The 23,023-nt window shown below is 40.5% G+C and overlaps 1 protein-coding gene across 1 annotated transcript in view; it reads right to left on the bottom strand.

Moving 5' to 3' along the window:
• The window catches only part of LOC122014000, a gene marked incomplete at its 3' end in the record, with an annotated part of 50,752 nt that overhangs the window by 629 nt on the left and 27,100 nt on the right, over positions 1 to 23,023 (bottom strand). The gene's annotated exons all lie outside the window — the stretch shown is intronic.

The following is a 23,023-nucleotide window of genomic DNA, read 5'->3' as shown; positions in this document are numbered from 1 at the left end:
TATTGTTGTAAGCAAACTCTACCAACGGCAGATGGTCCTCCCAACTGCCTCCAAAATCCATAACACATGATCTCAGCAAGTCCTCAAGAGTCTGAATAGTCCGCTTTGACTGTCCATCTGTCTGTGGATGGAAAGTTGTACTAAATTGGAGCTGTGTGCCCAAGGCCTGCTGCAGGCTCTACCAGAAACGAGACGTAAACCGTGGATCTCTATCCGAAATAATACTCAATGGAACACCATGTAGTCTGATGATCTCTCGGCAATACAGATCTGCCAATCGATCCAGGGAATCAGTCCTCCGGATCGCTAAGAAATGCGCGGATTTGGTTAATCGATCAATGATTACCCAAATCGCGTCATGGCCTTGTCGTGTCCTCGGCAATCCCACTACAAAGTCCATAGTAATATGTTCCCATTTCTACTCAGGAATAGGAATCCACTGAAGAAATCCTGCAGGTCTCTGATGCTCAGCCTTCACCTGTTGACAGACAAGACATCTAGCTACAAAATTCGTGATGTCTTTTTTCATGCCGTTCCACCAGTAGGAACGTCTCAAGTCTCGATACATACGGGTCCCGCCTGGATGGATCGCAAATCGAGATCGGTGAGCCTCCTGAAGTAGCTCCTGTAAGACCCGATGAGACTGAGGTACGCATAATCTGCCTCGGAAGTATATAACACCCTCCTCGTCTTGTGTAAACTCGGTCTGCTGTCCGGAAGCTATCTGACTGCCAATGAACTGACAATGCTGATCACCAGCCTGAGCCTCTCGGATCTTCGTCCTGATCGACGACTGAGCAACCATAGTAACAAGAATACCCTGCTCTGTAGATCCCTGCTCCTCAAGGTCTAACTCAGAAAAACTCTGAATCAAGTCAGTGACTGAAGTCCGGTGGAAAGCCAAAGTCCCTCTGGACTTCCTGCTGAGTGCATCGGCAACCACATTAGCTTTCCCCGGGTGGTAGCTAATGGTACAATCGTAGTCCTTCAGGAACTCCATCCATCTCCTCTGTCGGAGATTAAGCTCCTTCTGGGTAAAAATGTATTTGAGACTCTTATGATCAGTGAGAATCTCAAATGTAATACCGTATAGATCATGTCGCCAAATCTTCAAAGCATATATGATGGCGGCTAACTCCAGGTCATGAACTGGGTAGTTCTTCTCATGCTCCTTCAGCTGACGAGAAGCATAAGAGACTACTCTGCCGTGCTGCATCAGAACAGCACCCAAACCCTGAAGAGAAGCATCGGTGTAGAGTACAAATCCGTCCTCTCCAGAAGGTAGAACCAAAACTGGAGCCGACACTAATCTCCGCTTCAGCTCCTGAAAGCTGGTCTCGCAATCCTCGGTCCACGTAAACTTCACGCCCTTCCTGGTAAGGCGTGTCAGTGGCATAGCAATACGCGAGAAACCCTCGACAAAACGTCGGTAATATCCGGCCAATCCCAGAAAACTGCGGATCTCCTGAACTGACTTCGGCTGCTCCCAACCGGTGACAGCCTCGGTCTTCTGAGGATCAACTGAAATACCTCTGCTAGAAACCACGTGTCCCAGAAAACTGACTGAGGATAGCCAGAACGCACACTTGTTGAACTTCGCGTATAGCTGATGTCGTCGAAGAATCTCCAAGACTATGCGAAGATGATGTGCATGCTCCTCCTCGGAATGCGAGTAGACCAATATGTCATCAATGAAAATGATAACAAACTGATCCAGATACTCCAGAAAGATGCGGTTCATCAAGTCCATAAACACCGCTGGAGCATTGGTAAGCCCAAATGGCATTACCAAAAACTCATAATGATCGTATCTGGTACGGAAAGCTGTCTTCTGAATATCTGAGTCTCTGACTCTCAGCTGATGATATCTGGATCGCAAATCAATCTTAGAATACACTGATATACCTCTGAGCTGATCAAACAAATCCTAGATCCGTGGTAAAGGATATTTATTTCTGACGGTAACTGCATTCAACTGTCTGTAGTCAATACATAACCTCATGGTGCCGTCTTTTTTCTTGACAAATAACACAGGAGAACCCCATGGAGAAACACTAGGGCGAATGAATCCCCTGTCTAAAAGCTCCTGGAGTTGAACTTTCAGCTCGTTCAACTCTTTTGGTGCCATACGATACGGAGCTTTCGATGCCGGTGCGGTCCCCGGAATCAGCTCAATAGCGAACTCGACTTGCCTTCTGGGAGGCAAACCTGGTAGTTCCTCTGGAAACACATCCGGATACTCTCGGACTACTGGAACGTCGGAGAGCTGTGAACTACTGCTGTCCTCAGTATTAATCAGAGATAATAGGAAACCATGACAGCCGTGAGACAGCAGCTTCTGCGCCTGAATCGCCGAAATGATCGATATGCCGTCATCTCTTATGCCAGTGAAATCCCACGAGGGTTGGTTCGGAGGCCGGAAGGTGACCACCCTCGTCTGGCAATCAACGGTAGCATGATATACTGACAGCCAATCCATGCCAAGAATGATATCAAACTCGACCATCTCCAATACTAGAAGATCTACCGTAAGTACCATGTTGCCAAAGTCTAACGGGCAACCTCTGACCTCCTGGGTCACGTCTAAAGTATCTCCGGACGATAGGGAGACGGTCAATCGCTGCAGTCTAAACGTAGGTAATCTACCAATCTCTCGCATAAAGGTACGGGATATAAAAGAATGCGAACTACCAGTATCAATCAATATATCAGCGGAAAATGCATAAATGGAAATTATACCGCGGAAAAAGGATCCGTCGGCTTGCTATGCATCCTCTCTAATAATCGCATGAACACGTCCAGTCTCTGGCGGAGGAGGAGGTGGTAACGCTGCCAGCGGCTGCTGCGGCTGGGCAGAAGCTTGCCACTGAGGCGCTGCTGGAAAATGTGCCAGAGAAGACTGAGAGGATGGCGACTGATACTGTGCAGCTGGCTGAGACTGAGTCTGGTACTAGCCTAAAGGCTGAGACTGCATCTGATACTGCCCCTGCGTCGGATAATAAAGTTCCGGAACAGAACTCTGGGGTGCTATGGAAGCACTGGAGTACTCCTGTCCAAGCATGCCAAATGCAGCTGCTGCAGGTGAAGCACTCCGCTGCTGGCCATGCGAAGGTTAGGCTCTTCGCCCTCCTCGATAAGTTCCGGACTGACCGGACTGTCCTCCATGATCAGACCCTCCGGAAGTCATATGCTGAGTCTTCTGCTGTAACGCCCGCCCTCCCTGCTAACCCTAAGGGACGGGGCTACGATACTCTACGTACATGCTACAGCAGAAGACTTAAAATAATTTTTTTCTTAGATTAATAAAACCGAACTACACTAATATGGTTTCCATAACATGATAACAAGATAAATAAAAACATAACATCAGTCACCCATATAGTACTACAATTTACGAAACCAAAGCGTAATTCTTAAAAGGTTCTTAAAGCAGGTTCTTATTTGGTTGCCTAGCCACCGCCACACACATCTCCTTGCCTCTCCTGCTGCTCCTTTAGCTCATCTAGCTTTTTCCTTTATCTGCGGTACAAGGAAAGTAAGCTGTGAGCACTCATGGCTCAGTAAGTTCCTTTCCTACTCACTAAAACCAAAAATCATTACATAATCAAAGAATATATCAACATAACATGATCTCAACTAGTCATGGCATAACATATCATACTCTTTAATCATATCATGCAACATAATAAAATCATAATTCGTCATGACATATCTGTTGGTGCAGTGAGCACCAGATGATCGAACCTGAGTTTTGACTATGGCAAAGGGCTCAAAGTTAAGTGGTGGTGTTATCTAACAAAGTTCATGGAGCTTGCAGGAAAGTCCTAAGTGATACTTAGGCAAAAGTCCTAGCTGCGGTTAGGCAGGTGAAAACCCTAGGGGGTGGTAAACCTAGGTCATAGGGGGTGGTAACCCTATGCGGAAAGTCTTGGCAGGTAGATGGCTTCAGGCAAAAGTCCTAGGGGGTGGTAACCCTAGGTGAAAAGTCCTGGTGTCGCGAACCAGGTGAAAGTCTGGACTAGCCGGGAAGCGGATGTCCAGCAGAAAGTCCGGAAGCGTCGAGTGCCGAGCAAAAGTCCAGTCGATCTGGAGGATCGTACTGGCAACAGGTAAATCTCCTGAGTGGAGTAGGTGAGGACGCGTTCCCCGTAGAGGGAACAGTAGGCGTCGGGTCGACCTAGGGTTTCCGGTAGGAAACCTGAAGTCAGACTCGGACAGTCCAGAGACTGTCAAATATTTCAATACTTATATCACTGTTTTGTGCTAACTTTGTGCTGCAGGATATTTTTGGGATTAACATATCTTGCAGGGACCAAAGTGGAAAAAAGACCTCGGATGAACAGTGCCGAGGCGCCTCCATGGAGCTTGGAGGCGCCTCGGGTGCGAACCAGGAAAAGCCAGCGCAGAAGGTTGAAAGCGCCTTGGGTAGGCTGAAGGCGCCTTGAACTGGATGAAGTTCGACCAAGTCTGTGCTGATCTCCGCGGGTGACTCGGCCTGTTTAAGGCGCCTTGAAGGGCTTCAAGGCGCCTTGAACACCCTTTATAAGGGGTCTCGAGCAGCAGCACCAGGACAACGAATTCCAAGTCTTCTCTCTTCAACGTGCTGCTCCGAAAGACGCCCGGAAGTGCTGCAACAAGTCTCCGACGACCCGAAGCTTCAATATTCTACTGTTGTCGTCGGTATAACTAGTTTTTCCAGTTACTTGTACTTCATCTTGTAATCATTTTATCGAGCTTATAGTTGTTGCCCACCGGAAGCGATCAAGGATCGCGGGCCTTCGAGTAGGAGTCGATCAAGGCTCCGAACGAAGTAAAAATCCTCCTGTCTCTGTGTGTTTGTTTTGTTTTATTCCGCTGCATTAACTCTTACGTTTTACGATTCCGATAATCGAACGATTTAGCCACGAGTGCTATTCACCCCCCTCTAGCACGTCTCGATCCAACAATTGGTATCAGAGCGGGGTCGCTTTGAACTGGTGCAACAACCATTCAAGCATTTTTCGTGGCTTTGTCGTGTGTATAGGGTAAAAATAAAACCTTACGCCTTTCGTTTTTTTTTTCCCTCCAAAATTATTTTCGAAAAATTCATTTTCATCCTTTCACGGTTTATTAGTATTGATAAAATATTGAATTTGGCAAAATTTGAAATAATATTTTTTTAAAATATTTTTTTAATAATATTTTATTATTTTTTTTCGAAACTGGTGAACTTCTATTTCTATCCTTCCATACCGCACTGCTAATCCAGGATCAAGTCCTGGTACATTTTTTTGCTATTTTTTTGTGGGCAAGGTTCTTTTAAATGGCCCTCCAAGAAGGCTTTAGCACTTCTCGCCCCCCGCTCTTCTCCGGCGAAGACTTTGCCTATTGGAAGAACCGGATGATCTACCATCTCAAGACGCAAGTCGAGATGTGGATCATCATCCAGACCGGTCTCGAGCTACCACTTGACGGCGCTGGAGAACTCGTTTCATGCACTAACTGGGATACCAGCATAAGAAAGAAGGTCGAAGCTGATGCCAAAGCAACTTGTATGCTGCAATGCGGGTTGACAAAAGAAGAACTGAATAGAGTCGGACCATTTTCAAGTGCGAAGGAGCTGTGGAACAAACTAATCGAGCTGCACGAGGGCACGTCAGACGCTAAAGTAAGTAAGCGTGATTTAATTTTAAATAAATTATATAATATTAAAATGCAGGAAGGTGAGACGGCGAACCAGCTTCACGCACGCATCCGGGACCTACTCAACGGGCTTCATGCGATCGACCAAAAGGTGGAAAACCGCGACGTAATAAGGTACGCGCTAAGTGCTTTTCCGAGGAACACTTTGTGGGCATCCATGGTTGATGCTTACAAAGTTTCCAAGGATTTATCCTCAATAAAACTAGATGAATTATTTTCTGAATTAGAATTGCATGAGCAGACTAATGCACGCCCGGTCGAGAAAGGTGTTGCTTTGGTTGCAGGTACTAGCAGAACGCGTGAACCGACGTCAAGGCGCAAATCTAAAATATCAGAGGACGAAGACGATGAATCAGACGCAGAAGACGAAGACGAAGTTATTTCCAAGTTGATAAAACTCGTACGGAAGATGTGCAAGTCGAAGAAGGCAACTCAAATGAACACAAAGGACAGATCAGATGTCACCTGCTACGGCTGTAACCAAAAAGGTCACTACAAGCCAGATTGCCCAAACAAGAAGAAAAGAAGAAAGGCATTGAAAGCAACCTGGTCCGAGTCGTCAGACGAATCCGAGACTGACAAGGAAGAAGAACCAACGAGCTTTCTCGCGTTACCGGTGCAGGCTAACATAATTGACGAAATCGAGTCCGAACTCGAGTCCGAAGCCGAGAACGAGTCAGAAACAGAGTCCGAGCGAAGCCACGGATCCGCATCCGTTTCCGAAGGCCCGATCCCCACTGTAAGTTCTTTTCTCGCCGAAACTCAAATAGATGACTTAAGAAATTTAGTTCCTTATTTGCTTAAAAAATTGGCTAAATCCAACATCCGGGTTAAGTCGCTCCAAAAGGAAGTAATAGCCCTTAAGGAAGCGACTGACTCGAGTTCTTTAACTGAGTCAGTTCAAGTTGGAAGTTCAACTCAAGTCCAACAACTTGAGGAAGAAAATTCCAATTTGAAAACTCAAATTAAAGAACTCAAGGATACGTTAGAACGCTTTACGTTGGGTTCCAAGAATTTGGATCTGATTCTTGGAAAACAGAGTGCCGTTTACAACAAATCCGGACTTGGATTCAAGCCCAAAACTAAATATAGATCATATCTGTCGTTGGTAAATAGAAATAAAAGGAACATAATTCAAGCATGGGTCCCCAAGTCCAACCTCGTTAATCAAATTGGACTTGGACAATATTGGGTCCCCAAGGATCAGGTCCACTACCTCGATAGACCATATCGAGGCTATGATCCAGGGGGAGCAAGAAGGAAAACAATTTTAATAAATTAAATTCAAAATTCATAAATCTAAAATTCATAATTAAATTAAAATTCAAAAATTAAAATTCGAAATTTAATTAAAATTCGAAATTCGAAATTAAAATTCAAAAATTCAAAATTCAAATTACAAATTCAAAATTCGAATTCAAAATTAAATTTAAAATTTAAAATTTAAAATTTAAAATTCAATAGAAGGAGGATCCAGAATAGCTGGCACTCCCAACTAAATTACCCGACTGGGTAACCGAACTTAATCTACCCGAAATGGGTAAACAAGAGTAGACTACCCGGCAGGGTAATTAAGGTTAGATAAAATAGGCTAGGTTTAACTTTACTAACAGTACTGGTGAAGTTTTTGGATGATAGTACGTTAGGGAAGCTTGGGCATCGCATGTCTAGGAAGATATGGCTTCAACCTGGTGCATTTGGCCAAGTGGAACTGACCGAAGCTACCCTTAAATGGATCCTAACTAGTTAAACCAAGTTTTAGTATTAAGTTCAATGGGTAAGACTATTTGGAAAACCTCGAAGGCATGGTTACTTTAATGAGTTCCTTGTGACTCACCATAGCCCAGAAGTTTATCCAAAGAATGCTTACTTGTTGAACCCAAAGCTAAACCTGAATCTAACACAAAGTTAAACCAACCCCTTAAACTGAACCACAATTCATCTCACCACAATTATAGGATTACCTGATTGAAAATTTAGATCGGGTGAGATGACTAAGAAATTAAAACTAAAATTAACTTAAATCAAGTTAATTCAAAATTAATTTCAAAACTATTTTAAAACTTAATTTCAAAATCATTTCAAAAATCTTTAGAAAATCAATTTCAAAATTATTTAAAAATCATTTCAAAAATCTTTTGAAAATTAATTTCAAAATTATTTAAAAAATCATTTCAAAAATCTTTTGAAAATTAATTTCAAAATTATCTTTTGAAAATCAATTTTAAAATTATTTAAAAATCATTTCAAAAATCTTTTAAAACTTAATTTCAAAATCATTTCAAAAATCTTTTGAAAATCAATTTCAAAATTATTTCAAAATCATTTCAAAAATCTTTTAAAACTTAATTTCAAAATCATTTCAAAAATCTTTTAAAACTTAATTTCAAAATCATTTCAAAAATCTTTTGAAAATCAATTTCAAAATTATTTCAAAATCATTTCAAAAATCTTTTAAAACTTAATTTCAAAATCATTTCAAAAATCTTTTGAAAATCAATTTCAAAATTATTTCAAAATCATTTCAAAAATCTTTTAAAACTTAATTTCAAAATCATCTCAAAAATCTTTTGAAAATTAATTTCAAAATTATTTTAGAAAATCAATTTCAAAATTATTTAAAAATCATTTCAAAAATCTTTTGAAAATCAATTTCAAAATTATTTAAAAATCATTTCAAAAATCTTTTGAAAATCAATTTCAAAATTATTTAAAAATCATTTCAAAAATCTTTTGAAAATTAATTTCAAAATTATTTTAGAAAATCAATTTCAAAATTATTTAAAAATCATTTCAAAAATCTTTTGAAAATCAATTTCAAAATTATTTAAAAATCATTTCAAAAATCTTTTAAAACTTAAAATCATTTCAAAAATCTTTTGAAAATCAATTTCAAAATTATTTAAAAATCATTTCAAAAATCTTTGAAAAACTTATTTAAAAATCCTTTGAAAATTCATTTCAAAATTGTTTGTAAAATTCTTTTATTCATTTCAAAATTATTTGAAAAATCTTTGAAAAACTTATTTAAAAATTATTTGAAAAATTTATTTAAATAAAAAATCATTTTAAACTTAATTTCAAAATCCTTTGAAAAATCTTTGAAAAACTTATTTAAAATCCTTTGAAAATTCATTTCAAAAATCTTTTGAAAATTCTTTTCAAAATCTTTTAAAATTAATTCAATTACTGTCAAAATATTAATTTAAAAGGATTTAAAAATATTTAATTATCAAATTCTGATTGCTAAAGTTAACTCTAATTAATTTTCAATAAATTCTCAAAAGTTTAGCATTTTCTCATTTGGAACTTAAATTTTCAATATTTTCAAATAATCTCATCTCAAACTCATTCATAAGCTGCACATGTTTGATAATCTAGAATGGATGAGCTGGAATTAGGATAATATAAAGTTCTTCTTATGCTTGTACTCTAAGACCCTAAGAATTTAATTTGGCATTAATTAAGGGGGAATGAACAGAGTCATGCTAGTACTTTAAGGCTAAACAAATTCCTTTAGGGCTCTGATACCCAATCAAGTTAAATAATTTAATTTGACTCATGCTTGGACACCTAAACTCAAAGAAGTTATTAAGGCATTAACTTAAAATTTAAATTATCTATGCAACAATTCTTTTCAAACACCTTATGAATTGAGCTAAGTACTTCACCTAAATTTTTTAAGTCTGAGTACTTAACTATGCTACCCTTTAGGGGGAGCTTAAATTAACTAGACTATTTCTCTCTTCTTAATTCTTTTTGATTTATGTCAAAGGGGGAGAGAAAAGTCAAAGTTAAGAAATCAAGAATGAAAGGGGGAGCATAAACTTTAAATTTTATTTATGCATTGATGCTTCTGGTTAACTTTCATTATTTATTCCTTTATTTAAAAGTTATGTTTTACTTAACTTTGAACCAAGATTGCCATAATCAAAAAGGGGGAGATTGTTGGTGCAGTGAGCACCAGATGATCGAACCTGAGTTTTGACTATGGCAAAGGGCTCAAAGTTAAGTGGTGGTGTTATCTAACAAAGTTCATGGAGCTTGCAGGAAAGTCCTAAGTGATACTTAGGCAAAAGTCCTAGTTGCGGTTAGGCAGGTGAAAACCCTAGGGGGTGGTAAACCTAGGTCATAGGGGGTGGTAACCCTATGCGGAAAGTCTTGGCAGGTCGATGGCTTCAGGCAAAAGTCCTAGGGGTGGTAACCCTAGGTGAAAAGTCCTGGTGTCGCGAACCAGGTGAAAGTCTGGACTAGCCAGGAAGCGGATGTCCAGCAGAAGTCCGAAGGCCGAGTGCCGAGAGCAAAAGTCCATCGATCCGGAGGATCGTGCGGCAACGAGTAAATCTCCGAGTGGAGTAGGTGAGGACGCGTTCCCGTAGAGGGAACAGTAGGCGTCAGGTCGACCTAGGGTTTCCGGTAGGAAACACGAATCGGACAGTCCAGAGACTGTCAAATATTTCAATACTTATATCACTGTTTTGTGCTAACTTTGTGCTGCAGGATATTTTTGGGATTAACATATCTTGCAGGGACCAAAGTGGAAAAAAGACCTCGGATGAACAGTGCCGAGGCGCCTCCATGGAGCTTGGAGGCGCCTCGGGTGCGAACCAGGAAAAGCCAGCGCAGAAGGTTGAAAGCGCCTTGGGTAGGCTGAAGGCGCCTTGAACTGGATGAAGTTCGACCAAGTCTGTGCTGATCTCCGCGGGTGACTCGGCCTGTTTAAGGCGCCTTGAAGGGCTTCAAGGCGCCTTGAACACCCTTTATAAGGGGTCTCGAGCAGCAGCACCAGGACAACGAATTCCAAGTCTTCTCTCTTCAACGTGCTGCTCCGAAAGACGCTCGGAAGTGCTGCAACAAGTCTCCGACGACCCGAAGCTTCAATATTCTACTGTTGTCGTCGGTATAACTAGTTTTTCTAGTTACTTGTACTTCATCTTGTAATCATTTTATCGAGCTTATAGTTGTTGCCCACCGGAAGCGATCAAGGATCGCGGGCCTTCGAGTAGGAGTCGATCAAGGCTCCGAACGAAGTAAAAATCCTCCTGTCTCTGTGTGTTTGTTTTGTTTTATTCCGCTGCATTAACTCTTACGTTTTACGATTCCGATAATCGAACGATTTAGCCACGAGTGCTATTCACCCCCCCCTCTAGCACGTCTCGATCCAACAATATCATCTCTTAAAGCATAGCATGAAATATAACATAATCATATCTAATCATGGCATCTCATCCCTTAAAGCATAGCATGGCACATATCATAGTCATATCTAATCATGGCATATCATAAATCATAGCATTATCACAACATGATCATAAAGTATATGCAATATGATTTTGAAAACATGTATCCGAAAAACATGTATATGTCTCATGATCTTTAAAACCATTTCTTCTTACATATATACTTGAACATAATATCAACATATTCAGGGCCCCAGCTTGATAAATGCGCGCGTCCTAAGTATATCCAAGGTAGCAAGTCTTGAATCATACTAGGAACTAGGTCAAGATCACAAAGCATGGCCTAGGGGCATACTTAAAGAGTTCATCCCTTATCAGCCTAGATCACAAAGCAAGGCCTAGGGACGTACTAAGGAGCTCATCTCTTATTAGCCTAGATCACAAAGCAAGGCTTAGAGGCGTACTAAGGAGCTCATCCCTTATTAGCCTAGATCACAAAGCAAGGCCTATAGAATGATTAGGAGTCCACCCTTGGTACAAGCCTTACAAAGTAAAGTAGCATGTATAAAAATACATCATTTAGTCACATAGCATAGCATAAAAGTATGCATCACTTAGGCATACATTATGTCATAAAAGTATGCATCACTTAGGCATACATCATATCATAAAAAGTATGCATCACTTAGGCATACATCATGTCTTAAGAAAATATGCATCACTTAGGCATACATCATATCATAAAAAGTATGCATCACTTAGGCATACATCATGTCTTAAGAAAGTATGCATCACTTAGGCATACATCATATCATAGAAAGTATGCATCACTTAAACACGTAGTGTATCATTAAAGCATGCATATTTCTATCCACATAGCATATCATAAAAACATTTATATTCTAAGCACATAGCATATCATTAAAGCATGCATATTTCTACTCCCATAGCATATCATAAAAGTATGCATATTCTAAGCACATAGCATATCATTAAAGCATGCATATTTCTAAGCACATAACATATCATTAAAACATGCATATTTCTAAGCACATAACATATCATTAAAATATACATATCTCTATCCACATATCATATCATAAAAAGGTATAAATCACAAGCATACATGGTTAAGCATAAGGGTGTATCATGTGATTATACTATCATAAGAAACATGGTAACATAGTTAACTTGGGTTCTAAGCTTCCTAAACCCTTGGGTTCCTATCATGGCCGAACCCCCTTAGGTCTCAATTTAGGTAAAACAACCTCCAAGCATGTGAAACCTAAATTATCATTACATGAATTTCATAGGAAGCATTATAAGTATGATTTACTTGGTTTCTAAGTTCTCCAAGACCTTAAACTCATGTGGCCGAACCCTATCAGTATATAAACAAGGTCCCAAATGTCATGAAAGCATGGAAACCTTAACCCATATTTATAGCATTTTTTTTCAAGTAACATAGTAAGCATATTGAGCTAGTTCCTAAGTCCTTCAAGCCCTTAACATATGTCATGGTCAAACTTTTAACAAGTGATCATGAGGGCTAAAAACAAACATACAAGCATGTGAACTAGAACTAACATCATGTATAAATTCATAACAAAACATAATACAACATGTATGGCCGAAACTTACCCTAGCCTCAATTAGGTCATTAAACAACATATAGCATGGGAACTTTGTCTTTCTACTTATCATATTCCATGTAAAGTGACATAATCATATTTAATTCTTGTTCTAGGGTTTCTAGGGCATCTATTCCTTCATGGCCGAAACATACAATGGTCCATTTAGGTCATGAAAAAATTATACAAGCATGTGACACAATCAACACATTATCCTATTTTCATAAGAAGCACTTTTAACACATTTGGTTTCATTTCTAAGGCCTCTAGGTCTTTTAAACCCTACTTGGCCGAAAATCAACAGTATGTAAACTTGCTTCAAATAGTCTAAAAGCATAAGAAATCATACAAGTTTCATAGCATGTATAAAGACAAGCATAATAAACATGCATGTGAATTGTGTCTTAGGCTTCCTAGGTTTCTTTCCCTTTATCTTTTATTTTTCCTCATGGCCGAAACCTACTAATCTTTAAACTAGGTTTTAAGTGGCCTAAAGCATGGAAAACCTAAGTAAGTTTCATGGCAAAAATTACTAAGAACATCATATACAAAGTTGGTCCATAAACAAGCTAGGACCCTTGTGCTCTTACATGTCATACATCATGTAACTAATTTTCTATACTCAATTTAAACATAAGAGCATTAAACAACTTTCATATCATAATATCACAGAGGTCTTGAGAACATTAGAATTTTGTTTAAGCTTTTCTAAACTATCCATCTTATCATAGCCGAAAATCTCACATAAGAGTTCATGAATTTCTAGCAATGTTCAACATGCAATTCTTTACGAGAACTCTATATTCTATCTTACAAACATGGTTACTTAAATTTAAAGGTCTACCTAACCCTATACCCTTTTCTTGGCTGAAACATATGAATGGATTTTCCTTTGGTTCCAAGTAACTTTCAAGCAAGAAAACCAATAAAAGACCCTTAGTTGTTCATAGAGGAAATCTTGTACTAGTTTGGTTAAACAATGTTTTCTCTAACCTCTTTAAAATATTTTTGGACAAAATTCTAGGGTTAGGTACTTCTCTGATCAAGCATAATTTAGGTATAAAAATATGAAGAAAATCCTTCCTACATAGCATAGAAAACATATCATGAAATAAGGACTTGTTTAAACCTTCCTAGATTTGAAAACCCTTTCTTTAGCTGAATTTTCTTAAATTCTTTCTTAGGTTTTCTAATCCTTATAAAATCTGAAAATCACATAAAAAGCCTTGTACCACAGGTGAGGGGAAGCTTACATCCTTTTCGCTTGTGGATTTAAGGTATGGTGATGGAAGAAGTAGCCTCTTCTTCTAGTTCCTTTCCCTTGATTCCCTTGCTAAGTCCTCCTTGTATCTTAGGCTTTCTTAGGGGAAAAACCTTGGCTTTGGGGCCGAAGATGGAGGAGAGGGAGTGGGTGTTCTCGGTGAGGAAGAGGGAGGATGAGGAAATGAGAGAAAAATAACTTTCTCTTTTCTTGCTCCCTTTTATGTAGGGGGAAGAGGTAGCAAAATTGATTTTTGCTTTCCTTCTCCCTTAACCCATTTTCTATTTTTCTTTTATTTATTTTATTTCCTAATTTATTCTCACCATTCATGATGAAATAAGGGGGAATGAATCCTCTTAATTCCCTCATTAAATTTTCGGCAAAATGAAGAGAGAAAGAGGGAGAGAAAGAAGGAAGGCAAGTTGCCCTTCTCTTGCTCTTTTCTTATTTTCTTTTGGCTAGCTTTTACTCTTACCTTTATCATGAGTTTCCCTCCTTTGTATCAACATCTTCTCTCTATCCCAATTGGTTTCTACTAATTAATTCTATGAAATATAATATAAGAGGTTCATGGTTCAATCCTTGACCTCCTCTTCTTTTTATTTCATTTTATTTCTTTTTGCTTCAACTCACTTCCTATTATTTTTCTAAGGAAAAATCCCACATTCATATATTTATCTTACAAGCTTAGTGGGTATTACATCTGCGGACAATCTCGGCTCTGGTGCCCAGGCAGTTTGCAATGAAATCAAACTGACTGTCCCAGAGAACAGGCTGAAGTGACATGATCTCTGGACCCACATCTGAAACAGCGAATGTCGCTGGTGGGTTGTTTCCGGCTCTGCTGGGAAGACCGAAAACGTCCTGAAGAAGACTGCCCTGATTTCTGAGGTTTACGTGATACCTCAGATGTACCCTGATCTGATCGACTACACCTGCTCTGCTTTGGTGTAGCCTGAGGCTGCTGGATCTGTCCAGATGTCTGACTCGGCTGCTTCCTTTTCCTATCCGGAAAAACTCTCTGCTGAGCTGACTCAATAATGAGGGCTCTGTCCAACATCTCCACATAAGATGTGATACCAAGACCGACAAGTCTTAGTTGCAAATGTCCATCCAGCCCCTGAATGAACTGCTGCATAGCTCTGGACAAAATCTGGCCAATCTGTCAAACTCTGCATTATACTCAGTCACTGTCCGATTATTTTGTCGCAAACTCAGGAAATCCTGTCGGCGAGCCATCTGATAAGCTCGTGGAAAGAAACGGCTCTCAAAAGCCTCTCTAAATCTGGCCCGAGTGATGTTCTACTCACTGATGATGGAACGCTGGGTAAGCCACCAAGTGTCGGCCGCGTCCCGTAAGTGAAAAGCAGCCAGCTCTGCTTTCTCCCACTCGGAGCAAGCAATATAAAAGAAAGTCCGCTCCATAGTCTCAATCCAAGACAAGGCCACACTCGGATCTCTGTCTTCTCGGAAGAGTGTGAATCGACTCTTCATCGATTCTGCCAACATTGGAATCCTGGCTCGTGCCGCGACAATGTCAGTGAGGTGTGTCGGAACGGCTGTCGGAACTGACGGAACCACTGGAGCTGGTGCTACGGGTGTTACCGCTGTATAAACCGGAGGAGGTACTCCCGGTGCTACTGGGTAAACTGGAGCATATGCTGTCGGTGGCACTGTAGGGTGAACATAGGTGGTCGCGACTGGAGGTACAGTAGGTAATGGTACCGGATGAGGAGTAGCCGGTATCCCTAATGCAGGTGCTGCTGGGTACACCGTATGTACTGGGAGCACATGTGTCGCTGGTGTCGGGTACACTGTAGGCCCAGGTGCCGGTGGTGCCGCGTATGCCATAGGCTGGGCTGGAGCTGGTGTCGGAAATGTCAACGGTACCCCTGGTGATACCGGAAATACAGTAGGAGTAGATACTGTCGGTGCAGCTGAGGTAGGTACCTCTAAGGAAGCAATCGGGGTCTGAGAGCCCGACGCGCCCGCAGCATGCTGAGTCTGTCCCTGGCTGACAGGCTCATCAACAGAAGGCATCTCTGGCGTATCCAGAGATCCCGCGGTCCTCGTACGTGGTCGTCCAGCACCACGTCTCGCAGCAATACGAGTAGATCGCCTCATATCTGTTAAATTATATCACAGATATTACTACAAGTATCAACAATTACTAAAATAACATCATACCTAATTGCAGTCTGGAGATGTTCCGTTGCTGTCCAGTCCCCAAATTGACCTCGGAATTCTATACGAGAAAATCATCGAAAATCCATAATAAAATCCGAAACGAAAGTCCAAAACATATACGTAATGGAAAATCCATGCAACCAAAAATAACTACCCAGTTTGACTCGCAAACTTGGGCTAGCACAATATATAAAAATGTCCAAAATACCAAAAGCAGGTATCTCACCCTGCTCTGATACCAATGAATTGGTATCAGATAAATCTCAAAAATCCAACACACGGAAATCAAACAAGTATCGCCAAACTTTGGCGCTCTGATACCTAATAAATTGATATCAGGTTATCCCAAATATCCAAAATACGAAAACAAAAATCGTAAAACCTAAGCTCTGATACCAAATAAATTGGTATCAGATAAATCAACGAAAATCCAAAACACATAGCAAGTATCGTATAACCTCGCTCTGATACCAAATAAATTGTCACGCCCCAGAGGAGTCCCTGTCCGAAGAAATTTCGGCAGCATCTCCCCTGTACGGCGGACAATCTGAAACTTCTACATAACACATATACCTCAGCCACAGGCGGCTGGAATCATAACAATAAATAAAAACAATCACCACGCAGTTTATATAGATATTCAGCCTCTGGCTGTCACAACCACGACGTTAAGAATAGTAATCACAAACAATAGTACTCTGACTCGAAATCCACCCTACTCAACTACACTCGTAAAACTCAAATCCGACGAACTCACCTCTTCTGTCGTCCAGGCAGGCGTGTAGTAGAATAAAATCCAAATCATACCAAAAGTCCATCAAATGGAAGGATTCCATACAATATCCATATATAAATTCCAAAATAAGACTAAAACAAAGTCTGATAGAGAAAAGCTAAAATAAAATAACAACTCAAAACCAGCAGATGGGGACCAGCGACTGGAACTGCTCCGGACAGCCTCAACCTAAAAATATATCAACAATGGAAGCGGGGTGAGTCCAACACTCAGCAGGTACAACTGATATGCATAATAAAACAAATAACAGACAACACTAATCATGCGTACAGTCTCCTGAATACGAGAAGGATAAATGCAACCGAAACGAAATCAGGAGATAACTGTACTAACCGGGATCAAAGTACAAAGGTAACAGGGTCGTCAGACCGGGGAAGTCATAATCCTGTATGCATGTCAATCATATGCATCCATATAAATGCAGCAAGTAAATGCAGCAATCACAAACAATAAATGCAATAAATGCATATGGTGACCGTGCACTCTGACATCACTGCTCCTGATGAGCGACCGAGTGGACGGGATGTCGGAGTACTCCTGTCCTCTGACCCCAAATCATAAATGGGGGAGCTCAATGCTCTCATCTCCCGGTACACGATGACGGGGAGGATATCTCTGCCGGCTACCACGCTGAGTCATCTGACCAACGGAGCCAAACAGAGTCCACCATCTGCCGGCTACCACGCTGCTACACTAAATGCCAGCGGAGCCAAACAGAGCGGAACTGACTGCCGGCTACCACGCTGAGTCACCTGACCAACGGAGCCAAACAGCAGAACCGCCACACACCTGCCTGATATACCACTAATCCATGGGTGGTGGTGTGTGCAGTACATGTAACTGGCGATGGGCTCAACCATAGTGGAGCCGACAATCGCACAGCATGCAATCATGATGCATGACACTAAGCATGGCAATCTCATGAATAACATAGTAATGACCATATAAATAATACAAAGTGTGTACCACTGGAAGATGTATCAGATAGAAGGTACACAAATCAGATAGGGCATCAAATAAACCCTAGATCCAGAAGATAACATAGCATGTGGTTGGGTCACTACCTAAAGCATATATGATCAGGTAAATAATATGTAGTGCAGAATAAATAAACAAGCAACCATGTAACTATCATGTAGTGACCAACCGAAACAAAATGATTACACAATCACTGCTATATGTTAAACATATTATTATGCATATCAAAGACATAAGTCAAAGTACCCGCCTCCAATAGGAAAATAAGATCAGTCCGGTCCAACTCGGACGTCGAGATGCTCGTCTCGAATCAAAGTCCTGTAATAAACCGTATAGTTTAGCTAAATTTAAATATAAGCAAATAGCTAAACTAATTTCTAATCCACTGACCAGTTAGGGTTAGTTTCATTAACCCCAATTACACCGTTATATACCTTCTAAACCTAAATCAATAATTATTGCTAACACACTAGCAATAATCTACCACAAAGATCAAAACCCTAAATCTTACCTCAATTCACAGTCAAAGCTGATTGCTACAGGATGAGGTAGCTGCTGGAAACCCTCCACTGAGGTGGTCAAAAACCTAACAAAATGTATAAAATCAGATCCCAATTTCACACTAGTAGCTTACCCTTGACCGGAAATGGAAGAAACCCACCATATAGGGGTGAACCAGGGTATCAACAACGACTTTGGGTCGAATCTGATGGCCCACTACAGTGCTAGGGCTCGGCTGTACTGGCTTCGTGCGGAAAGTAGGAACTCGGCCGGTGGCAGATTAGGGCACAAAGGAGGCGACCGTCGGCACTACTCCGGCAGCGTTGGCTAGGGCTGAGGAGAAGCGGTAGAAAAGTAGAAGGGCAGCACGAAACTGTCGGCTGTGAGGGTCGCTGGCAGCACAGAGGGGAGAAAGCTCGGCACTGTACTGCAAGGTGACACCGTGGAGATGGGTGTCGTTGGAGTCGGGGGCAGAGGCTAGGGCACCGGCGATTGGGGTCGGCGTCGGCTTCTGTGGTCAAGAAAAGGAAGAAAGCTTGGGAGAGAAGAGGAAGAAGGGATCGGGAAGAAAGAGATCAGTAGAGGGAGAGGAGAGGCTTTAATCGCGGCGGAGAGGGCGGCAGTTAGGGCACAGGTTGCGACGGGGAGAGAAGAGGGGCGCGCGGGGTGGCTCGGCAAGGAAGAAACGGCGACAAAAGAAAATGAAAAGAAATAAAGAAAATAAAAGGAAAAGGATATATAAATATAATTTTTTCCTCGCTTAAATGAGGTAGCCTAAACAGGCTCTTTCCCGGGCCCGTTCTTGTCCCCGTTAACTCGTCCATACGAGCTCTGAAAAATTCCAGAAAAATTTCCAAAAATTCTGGAAAATTCTCTTATTAATATTCGTATATTTTCGGTATTTTACATTGATTCAATGAGTCATAATATAAATGAGACTCATTCAACACATGAATCAAATTGAGTCCAACTCAATTAGTCTAATTTGGATTACTCTTAATCCAACTTGGTTCATCACATGAACCTAATCCTCTTGGTTCATCAAATGAACCTAATCTCCATCTAATTACCCTTTGTGTGTGATCCTATAGTTTCTTGTAACGTTGACAATGCTCCTAAACCCATTTAGAAGCATAAGTAATGAGCGGTATCTAGCAACACATCATTACTACCCAAGTTACAAGAATGTTGAGATCCAACATCACCTTTGTGACTACTAATTGTGACTTTTCACAATATATGACAAATGTCCTTCTATCCTTGACATCTAGATTGATCAATTTGAGGCATAGACAGTGTTATCCTCTGATCAATCTAAATCTTGAACTCCAAGTAGACTCACTATAATCAAATGAGCTCAATATCTCATATTGACTCATTTGGGCCTGGCCATGCACTTAGTGGTCTCACTCTATCAAGAATAATGATGTCACTCCCGTTATATAGGAGGGATAGATCTCATCTACATCACTCACATCCCTCCGCATAATTTGTTACATACCCAGTAATCGCCTTTATAATCCACCCAATTACGGGTGACGTTTGACGAAGCCAAAATATGCAACTCCTTATGTAGGGAAGCATGGTGACTTCAGGTCCAAGAACTAATAATCATACTAATTGCCACATGAGAAAGTATATGACACTCATATAACGATCCATGATACTTTCTCATGGTGGGTCATTCAGTATACATTCTCCAATGCATACCCATGTGTCAACTTGATATCTCTATATCCATGACTTGTGAGATCAAATCATCGAGTTGACCTACATGCTAGTCTCATCGCATTAACATTGTCCCTGAATGTTAATACTTGACTAGGAATGATTAAGAGTAGTGTTCTCTATATCATCTCACTATCGATTCAACCAATCGATTGATATAGATAAGAACCTTCTACTCAAGGATGATATTATACTTAGTTATTTGGCACCAATATAAGTATGTATAATAACCAAAACAAATGTCTTTATATACATAGGAATATGATACAATAAGTCCATACAACAATCATCATATGATTGGCTCTAGGTCTCTAACTAACAATCTCCCACTAGCACTAGTGCCAATCATTGTAGGCTCTAAGGCCCAAGGACCTAGTGTGACCATCATGCTTTCTTTATGCCAAAGCCTTTGTCAAGGGATCAGCGATGTTAGCTTCTGTGGGTACTCTGTAAATCTTCACATCTCCTCTATCAATGATCTCTCGAATGAGATGGAAGCGTCGTAGTATGTGTTTGGTCCGCTGGTGTGAGCGAGGTTCCTTAGCCTGTGCAATTGCTCCATTGTTGTCACAATAGAGCTCTATCAGATCGGCTATGCTAGGAACCACCCCAAGCTCAGTAATGAACTTGCGGATCCAAACTTCCTCCTTTGTTGCTTCTGATGTAGCAATATACTCGGCCTCTGTTGTAGAATCAGCAACTGTGTCCTGCTTTGAACTCTTCCAGTACACAACACCACCATTCAATCAAAACACGAACCCAGACTGCGATCTATAATCATCCTAGTCAGTTTGGAAGCTGGCATCACTGTAACCCTTTTTAGCTAGCTCATCATCGCCTTCATATATCAAGAAATATTCTTTAGTCCTTCTTAAGTACATAAGAATATTCTTGATTATTATCCAGTGACTTCACCTGGATCTAACTAGTATCTGCTCGTCATGCTCAAAGCATACGAAACATTAGGACGAGTACATAGCATGCGTACATGATAGACCTTGTGGCTGAGGCATAAGGGATCGTATCCATGCGGTCTCTCTCCTCTCTAGAAGAGGGACTTTGAGTCTTCGAAAGACTCACACCATGTGACATCGACAGAAATCCCTTCTTGGAGTTCTGCATGGCAAACCGTAGTAATACCTTGTCAATATATGTACTCTAACTTAGGCCAAGCAATCTCTTAGATTTATCTCTATAGATCTGTATGCCTAGAATATGGGCTACTTCACCTAAGTCCTTCATTGAGAAACAATTTCCTAGCCAAGTCTTTACAGACTGCAGCAAAGGGATGTCGTTCCCAATGAGTATGTCATCCACATACAATACAAGGAAGATAACTGTGTTTACTACAACCTTCTTGTAGACACAGGGTTCATCCTCATTCTTGATGAAACTAAACTGTTTGATAGCATCATCGAATCGAAGATTCCTGCTCCGAGAAGCTTGCTTTAGCCCATAAATGGACTTATGCAGCTTGCATACTCTGCCAGTATGTTGTGGATCTACATAACCCTCAGGTTGTGTCATGTACACATTCTCGAGCAGGTTTCCATTCAGAAACATGGTTTTGAAATCCATCTACCAGATCTCATAATCGTGGTATGCTGCAATAGCAAGCATGATCCGAATGAACTTAAACATCGCTATTGGAGAAAAGGTTTCATCATAGTCAATACCATGAATTTGTTTGAAACCTTTAGCTACCAGACGACCCTTATATATAAGTCTATCCATGTCAGTCTTTCTTTTAAAGACCCACTTACACCCAATGGGTTTGACCCCTTCAGGTGGATCAACCAAAGTCCATACTTGGTTGGCGTACATGGATTCCATTTCAGATCTCATGGCCTCTAGCCATTTCTCAGAATCTGGTCTCATCACAGCTTCCTGATAGGAGGTAGGCTCATTCTCAATGAGCATAGCGTCATCATGGTCAGATAAGAGAAATGAGTATCTCTCAAGCTGACGACGTACCCTATCAGACCTGCGAAGAGGTATGTCTACTTGAACTGGTTGTTGTTCCTCAACTCCTTGTGGAACAATCTCATTATCCACAACACTTTGTGGTTACAGTTCAACTTCCATCAAGGCTTCAGTGCTATGGTCCATATCTTGAACTTCTTCAAGATTAAACGTACTCCCACTTGTTTTTCTAGAAACAAAGTCCCTTTCTAGAAATACCGCAGTCTTAGCCACAACTACTTTGTGCTGACTGGGAATGTAGAAATAATATTTCTTCGTTTCCTTGGGATATCCTATAAAATAGCATTTATCAGATTTGGGTCCCAGTTTGTCCAAGATTTGACGTCGAACGTAAGCCTCACAATCCCAAATCCTCATAAAAGACACCTGGGTATCTCTCCCAGCCCATATCTTATATTGTGTCTTTATCATAGCCTTGGATGGAACACGGTTGAGTATGAAGGTGTTGCAGTGTATACTAAAAGCCTAGCTTTTGTATAAACATATATAAGAATCACATTGGTCAAGTGTCTACATTTATATATACCAAATGTAGATGTTCAATTAATTTATATTGTAGATAACATAGTGTGTGGTGTCACACACAGAAGATCGTGTTATCAGTTCTTTATAAATTAAAGCAGTAGCTCACGAGTAAGATGAAAAGGAACAAACCATTGGAATAGCCGAAGTGTAATTAGGTATTAGTTTATCTTGACTAATATATTACGCTAGTACACTCTAAGTGTATTGAGCAAGACCATTTAAGGTAAGTTCTTTTTATACTGATTTAATAAAAGAACTAGACCTTAGTTATTATGAAAGTGTGTGCTCTTAATCCTAATATAATAACAAGCATATATATTTAATATTTATTTCTTTGACTTTGACTTATCAAAGGGTGAGATTTAGCTCGATAAATCAAAATGCTCGATAAGTTGGGAAATGGTGTTACTTATAGTGTGACTTGTTGATTATAGAAGAAAACTGTGTCCTAGTAATCTAGGTTGATGATGTCCCCAAGAGGAGCTCATAAGGATTGTCATGTTAAACCCTGCAGGTGGACTTAATCCGACATGACGATAAAGTTGAGTGGTACTACTCTTGGAACTAGATA

Source organism: Zingiber officinale, chromosome 8B (assembly GCF_018446385.1).
Source record: "Zingiber officinale cultivar Zhangliang chromosome 8B, Zo_v1.1, whole genome shotgun sequence".
In the NCBI taxonomy this organism is placed as follows: domain Eukaryota; kingdom Viridiplantae; phylum Streptophyta; class Magnoliopsida; order Zingiberales; family Zingiberaceae; genus Zingiber; species Zingiber officinale.
Note: the sequence above shows the minus strand (reverse complement) of the source record. Positions and strands in the feature narration are given on the sequence as shown.